At 41.3% G+C, this 7,962-nt stretch overlaps 1 protein-coding gene across 1 annotated transcript in view; it reads right to left on the reverse strand.

Annotated features, from left to right (window-relative positions):
* The window catches only part of c1qtnf4 (C1q and TNF related 4), a 28,555-nt gene extending 26,180 nt beyond the window's left edge, over positions 1-2,375 (reverse strand). The window contains exon 1 of the mRNA XM_020590002.1: positions 2,248-2,375. The gene's annotated coding sequence lies outside the window, so the exon portion shown is untranslated. The remainder of the gene's footprint in view (positions 1-2,247) is intronic.
* Positions 2,376-7,962: the final 5,587 nt, after the last annotated feature.

Here is a 7,962-nt window from a genome sequence, read left to right on the forward strand (position 1 = left end):
GTGTGGACATAAAAAATAGTAATAGAATTGATGAGTTTAAACATAAATATAAAGGTATGTGTCAATCAAGATATATGCAAGAACAGGCTTAATGATTAATTAGATGGAACATTGTGGGTGTGGTGTATGATTATTAACACTCTGTTATAATTTTTTAGTATATTACTTGTGTGGTATAGAAGACAATTATCTAAGTATGTAATTATGTAAGAATGTTAACACTGTTATATTTTTTTAGTATATTACTTGTGTGGTGTAGAAGAGAATTATTTATGTAGAGATACTGCTTGTAAACCAATGATGGTAAGATGATGTCATGGGGTAGGACTGGATAAGTCTGACTTCTTCCTACTCCATTCAAGCATGTACTAGGTATAAGCAAATTGATATTGGATTAGCATTTGTTAGATATGTGTAAAATTATGTGTGTTGACATATCAACTGTCTTTACATGCTTGAAAGAATAAATCAAATCAAAATCAAAATCAAATCAACCAAAACATGATCATCAAACATTTACCATTCTGAAAAGTTTGTCATTCCTAAGATGTTTTCCTTTGTGAATAAAGGTGTTGTGATATTTTTCTCATTGCACAGATTATTTTGGAAGCATGTCTGTTTCCATTTTACTGCAGGAACAGGGAAGATTTTTTTGCAGAGTTTCAAAGATTGTGTAGCTGCATGACTGATAGTGTACCTGCAGTTGTCAAGTGTGTTTTTGTGTGTGTACATGACTGTGATCTAGATAAAATCCAAACCAGTGGTGGAAAGCAACTAAGTACATTTACACAGATACTGTACTTAAGTTTTGAAATATCCGTACTTTGAGTATTTTCATTTTCTGCTACTTCATAGTTCACCTTCACTACATTAGAGGAAAATACAGTATACTACTTTTACTGCACAACATGTATTTGATTATTTTTGTTACTAGTTTCTTTTTGGAATCAGATTAATAAAATAAAATACAGTATAATCATCAGACTTTATTGATCCCCAGATGGGAAATTCACAGGCCTCCCAGCAGCAGCCTATGTAAAATACTTCAAATTATAAGTGTTTAAGGTAGTTAACATTAGCTCCACCTTTACCAGCTGCAACATTAAATGTGATGTACACAATGATGCATCAATAATTCTAATCTATTAATACACATTAATGTGAAATGTGCCCTTCTGTATAATGGCTAATTTTACTTTTTAATGCTACTACTTTTCTTTTACTTAAGTAACATTTTGAATGCAGGACTTTTAATTGTAACAGTGTCATTGCAGTATAGTATTGTTACATTTACTTAAGTAAAGAATGTGTGTACTTTGTCCACCACTGGTCGAAAGCTGTTAAAGATGCTGGTCTCTTTGTTTGCTCATCATCTGGAGCTGCCTTCACTAAAACAGGGCAGAAGCAGCTGGATGCAGGCACACAAACACCCACAGATGCTGTAAATAACACAAGCATATGGCCCTCACAAATGTGCAGTGTGCACACATTCAGTCAGCTGGAGAATCTGTAGCCTGCAAGCTGTGTTACACTGATGTGGATAAAGATGCTGTATCTACAGACAAAAGGAGTCGACCTCCTCATCACCCATCTAAAGATAAAATAGATCTCATCACGTCAGCCTTTTTCACAGCCTCCTGCTGCCACAGGGATCTCCGGTATCTCCCCCCACAGATAATGACAGATAAATAAACCACAGGATATCTGTGCATACAGTTTCAGCCATGGAAAGATGTTGCCAGCAAGACAAAGCAAGTGTTGCACAACTGAGCATATAACAGAAGCAGGCTATCCCTCTGCTTTCCTCCCATGAGGTGCCTACATGATATTAACATTGCAGTACATACAAGCCTCCCTGTGCCACTGCTGAGGTATCGCTGTTTCTGGAGATCAGTGCAGATAAATAATGCATGCTGCTCAGACGCGGTACGACTGCTGAACACAGACATTATAGCGCTTTTCCAACAGCACTCGCACAAGCATGCAACACTTAAGCAATGCATCCTTTTTATTACAGCAACCCTTCCATCTCCTTTGTGTTGAGAAATGATACTGTTGCACGTTCTGGACTCATCCTCTTTGTTGTTTATGTTGTCATTCACCCCTCAGGACGCCACACAACCCCCGCTGATGCACACTCCCAACTTAAGCTGCAGCTGAGCAGCAAGTTCAGTGCTTGCACACAGCATTCACTTCACAACTGAATGTCAGCATCTTATTACACCAGACACAAAGAATGAAACCCACCTTACAGAAGCGAAGAAGGAGAAGAGTTGTCTCAGCTCTGTGTATGTGTGTGTGACTGGAGCTTCTGTTCCGGCTGAGTGAAGCACAGAGCTGAAACTTCTGTCTCACCAGTGCTGTAAGATAAACCTCCCCTCCCTCTTTACGCTGGCTCTACCCTCGCCCCCTCCTCTCTCTCTCTGTCTGCTCTCTCCCACCCTCCTCACTCTCCGTCCTTACTCTTTTTCCATCACTTGCTGGTTTTGTTCTCCATCCTTCAGTATCTTCCTTCAATGTAATGCTTTGAAGCTGCATTAAGTAAAGCCCCCCCCACCCACACACACACACACACACACACACACACAAAATGTATATAAGTGTCTGTGTATATGTGCTGGGGGAGGGGGTTGTGGTCTGATAAGGAGGTTCTGGAGGTGCAATGCGTACTACTGCAGTGGATGTGCTGGTGAGATCTGTTCAGATATGATGCTTTGTTAACCTAGATCTGTGTGTGTGTGTGTGTGTGTGTGTGTGTGTAAGTGGGTGTACACAAGTGTTTGCTTGTGTGTGTGTTCACAGATAAATAGGAGGGGAGGAGCAGCCCTGCCATAATAACTGTTGGACTTCGCTATGTGGTGACAGTGCTGCCAACTTCCTCCCTCCTGCTCACTGTTGGGAATCATTATCTCACCTCTGGGAGGGAGGGAGGGAGGTGGGCGAGGCGAGGGAGTGAAGACAGAGGGAGAATACCAGTAATGCTCTCAAATTGAAATTCATCCCTCCCCATCTCCTTTTATATTCTCATTCAAATTCCACAGTCTGTTGCTCGCTCGTATTTAAATGAGCACTTGACTAAATCCCTCCTGTGCTTTTGCTTTTCTTGGCCAGCGTTTGGCAGGAAGGCTCACTCAGTTGCATCTGAGCATCCTGTAGCTTCTCGGCAAACTGGCTCACTCGTTGTGCACTGGCCAACACATAGAAATAGAGTGAAAAGAGTGGGAAGCATGGCCATGCAATGAGGCCAAACAGGTCTAATGGCAGGCTGGAGGTAATGGAGTGTAAAGCCAGCAAACCCAGGACACACTGATGCTGGCCTCAGTTTGCAGACAATAAAGTTTGCCACAAGTTCACTAAAAAGCTGACGCAGACATTTAAATGCAAAGCCTGGTGTCACCAAGATAAACTGCCAATGACAGTGTATGGCTGAAATGCTATTTATATGTATTCTCATGTTTTTGCTTGAGTCTTTGGGGTTTTCTGAGTTTTGGAAACATATTTTCTCATTTGGTTTGTTACAGGGATTTTTTTTCTTGTTTAATTGTTTGAAACATTGATTAACCCAAAACAATGTTTTTCTAAGCCTGCCTAGCTGGTAGTTAATTTAACCCAGTAATTTGTCTTTAACAGAGTTGTCTTTGCTCAACGGCCTACAGTATAACCAGCCCTTACACACCGATGTTACGCCATAACACTGGTTTAATGTTGCAGCAGTGGTTTGCAGTATGGAGGAAAACGATGTCCTCCTGCAGACAGGGGCTTCTGTCTGTCATTCTGGGATGACTTGTTGGTTTTTTAGATGTGTTTTTGACCAGCTGCTGCACATGGCCGCCATCTTTTTTTGATGTTATAGTGACTGTGTGTTAGTCATCAGTATATGAATGCATTTAGTCTGTGTGCTTTAAGAATGCCTCGTCTCTGCTGGGAGTGTGAGGTGCTTTCCCACCGTCTTCAGTGCTACGGAGCATCCAGAGAAGCTTGGTAGATCTTTACCAAATAAAAACCTTTTTATTTGTCAAATAGCTTAACCATACTTGAACTTGACAAAATGACTTTGACAAGATGCAGATGATGTTGAATGGTCATGTTATACTAAGTGTGTGTGATAGATGAAAGATCTGAAAACTGCAATGTTACATTACAGTATAGATGAATTAGAAACACCATTTTAGCAGGGCTTGAACCTTTGTAATAGATTTACGTTACTGTGCTCATGAGTTTGATGAAAGAACAAATCAGCATTTTTTTGAGCAGAAGCTTTCAGTCTGACACGTTTCTCTCTCTGTTGTGCTTCCATTAGAGCAGCATGTCATCTTTTGTGATGTTTGGTTTCTGGTTGCCTGTCTCAGGCAGAAACAGTTCAATATGAAACTCGCAGCACTCTTCATGATGAGCAGCACTGTCACTGCTTTTAATTATAGGCTCTTTTTTTTTTTAGAGAAGCTCACATCAAAGCCTTGGCTTGTTGAGTCCGTTTTTATTTGGAAGGAAAAAGGAGATGATCGTAGTGAAACTGAGTGCAGTGTGGATACTACATAAAACCATTGCAAGAAAGTTTTTATTCTTGAAGTGGAAACTAAGAAAAGGAAAACACTGACAGACAGGTTCATCACTTGCTCCTGACTATTTAGGTCAAAGTAACAAAGCCCCTAAATCGACAACACAACTGTGATGTCTTACTGAATAATAAAGTGAAACATTTCAGTGTGATTATCAGGCTAATCATAGGTGGGAAGCAGCAGTGAAATGCTGTGATGTATCAGAGTTACTGTTGCCTGATTAATTATGTAATCTTGTCATGTCTGCATGGATTCATTTGCATCAAAGTCGCTGACGGAACCACTGAGTGACTCACTTTTTCGCTAAAATTTAAAAAAAAATTTGCTTACAGCTTGCACAGAAATTTAATGGACATATAGCATTTTGCTTTCAGCTCATTTATCTCAGCGTCACATGGCTGGACCCTCCGCGGGAGGGTGGCAAAGGGGTTAAAGTTTTCAAAATACTGTGATTGTCTATGTGTTCTGACACATTTTACTCTCTGGCTTGATAACTGTACTACAACTGACAGTCACTGACTGAAGTAAGTTGTGTTGCCACATGAAAATGCCAGACATGTCACTAAGTATATTTTCATCTCCCTGTTTGTATGCACACAAAAGAAACATACTTGGCCATTAAGGATGGTTTTGATTCTGAATGGAAACACACAAGATTTAGAAAAAATATTGCAAAAAATTCTTTAAACTTTGCTGAGGTAAAAAGTTGGCAGGTTGATAAACTGTGCAAGGGAAACCTGAATAAATTATAATGTACATTAAACATGTTAATGAGATGTAAGGTGAAGTTATGAAGACACCTGTGTGACACGGCCAGAAGACTGTAACCCTTTTCCGGATTACACCATTCTTTCATCTATGTTGCATCTTCTTCAAGGGTTTAATGGCCCATCTGGAGAATTAGCATCACCTCCCAAAAAACCTATGTAAAGTCGCCACACCTCGGCTTTCGACGGCAGTGGGAATGCAGCTACTGGGACAAATGACCCTGCAATCGACACAGGTCGGTCGCTTTCGGCTTGGAAACAATGGGAAAGCCAAACTTGGCTAAACCCGTGAATGTATGCAATGATGTGTGTCGTCATCACTTCAGCAATTGCCAACAAGGAGGTAATGAAAGCTCATCTCCTCCGTTGATTTTCAGCAATTCTGTGCCATCCCAGCCATAAATTCCACTTGTCTTTGTTCCGCTCTAACATGGTTCAGTCTACACTGAGTTTCTATACTTTGGAAAATGAACAAAAGTAAATATAAAGAAATAAGGCTGATCCTCTCACCAACATGATGACGTACCAGAGGGGAAACAAGCTTGTCTGCTGGAGAGCCGATCTGGGTCTGTCGGCAGTGGGAAAGCCATCAGAAGCCAGTTAAAGGCCGGTTTAGCCAGGTATAAAAAACCCATGTATACACTGTACTTTAGGTGGGAAAACGGTATAAGTCTCCTAGCATTCATGGAACGGTAGTCAAATATTTAGCTCAGTATCACAAATCAAGGGGCTTTAAAATCACACCCTCTGCCCTGAGACTCTCAAATAGGATTTTCTAAAAACTCCACCAACAAAATGGAAGAACCTTCAGAAAGAACAAGAGAAGAGAGATCCCTCTTTCAGGGCAGAGATACATTCAATAGATGTGTGTACATTAACATAACAGATTTACAGTGTGGTCACTCAGAATGACAAAATTACAGGCTATAAATATATATGATGAACATGTTCAAGGAGAATGTCCAGCAATTTGCCAACAGAAAGGGCGGGAGCTGTGCTACATCCTCTCCACACATGGACTTTTTTGTAAATTTGATTATATTGTGAGATATTTAGATAGTCTGATCAACTCTAAACGTTTTCATTTTTAACCGAATAATTATGAAATAGGGCAGTGGCTGAGTCGTCTACCATTCTCCTCATGGTGTCTGTTACTGGGCTCTTTAATCTGCCATCTGCCACCTTAGGCAGGTCTTCCTCATCCTGCACCATGAGACCAGTGCACAGGACAGGCTCAGCTAATGACCTGCCTCAACTATCACCTAATGATGGAGAAGATGGCAAATAGGTCCCAATGTCCCCTTTTCCTTTTTGCCATTTTCTCACCATCTCCACATCCCTGTCATTCTTTCTCTATCTCTCTGCCTCTTCGTGGTCATCAATCCCTCCATCCACTTGGGAGCAGCCAGTTAAACTGTAGCGAGTGTAAATGTGCTGAGCCGAAAGATGAACAGCACCAGTGCCTTTCCTCTATCTGTCAGTGTTGGAAGGAGAGAGCTTGTGTTTCTGTTGCTCTTGTTGAGTGAATGTCAGAGTTGTCTTCACTGGCATTAATTAGTGTGAAAAGCATCTGCTGCAAATGCAACTGCTAGTCCAAAACCCTTTGAAATGTCAACTAAAAATGTTAATTTTAAGAGTAGAAGATGTGGAAAAACAGCAAGTGGCAGATAAGGAGTATTTTATCATAAACGCAAACAGCAGAGATGGACTTTTTATTTTCCCTAGTGTAAAAATTAAGAGCTGTCTTTAGATGGAAGGTGACGTGGTGCGTAGGCAGCTCCAGGCAACCTTGTTAATAACAAAGCACCGTGTCATCTGTGGAAATAGTGATATGGCGATAAGCCTGTAACATGACATCTTTATCCTCCTTGACATTATGTTTTATTGCTGCTCCGTGCCACCCAGAGAGACAGCTGGGTGGAGGCAGAGATGGATGGGTGCACGGATGAGAAAATGATGAGCAGATTATGAGGGGAGGCCTGTTGGGAAGTGATTAGAGGGTAAGAAGCAAAAAGAGAAAGGTGCTTACAAAAGAGAATCCTTATAGTAAGATGTTGGAGAGAAAGACAGAGCTTTACTCCATCTGAGTAGTATTTAAAAAACACTCTATAATCTGGGTCAAATATCAGACTTGTACTGGGTCAAACCGATCATGTTTTGCCAGCAGCACCAACATCAAAAAATGGCTGAAACCACTTCAGTTTTAGTGGCCTCTGCTGATTCCCTGGTGCTATGCCACTCTTTTCCAACATATAGCTTACAGTAACATATATGCCATCCTAATGGAAGATGCAAATGCAGTATCTATCTATCCAGCTATCTATATGTATGTATGTATATATAAGGTAGTCAACAATGAAGTCACCATAAGAAGGTTCCAGGTTCGAACCCCGGCCAACCCGGGGCCTTTCTGTGTGGGGTCTGCATGTTCTCCCTGTGCCTGCATGGGTTCTCTCTGGGTGCTACGGCTTCCTCTCGCAGTCCAAAGAGGAGTGAGTGAGTGTGTGTGTGGTTGCTTGTCTACATGTCAGCCCTGTGACAGACTGGCGACCTGTCCAAGGGGGACCCCGCCTCTCGCACAGTATCAGCTGGGATTGGCTCCAACCCCCTTGCAACCCTATTCAGGAATAAACGGT

This window comes from Monopterus albus, unplaced genomic scaffold, assembly GCF_001952655.1.
Source record: "Monopterus albus unplaced genomic scaffold, M_albus_1.0 scaffold10.1, whole genome shotgun sequence".
Lineage (NCBI taxonomy): Eukaryota > Metazoa > Chordata > Actinopteri > Synbranchiformes > Synbranchidae > Monopterus > Monopterus albus.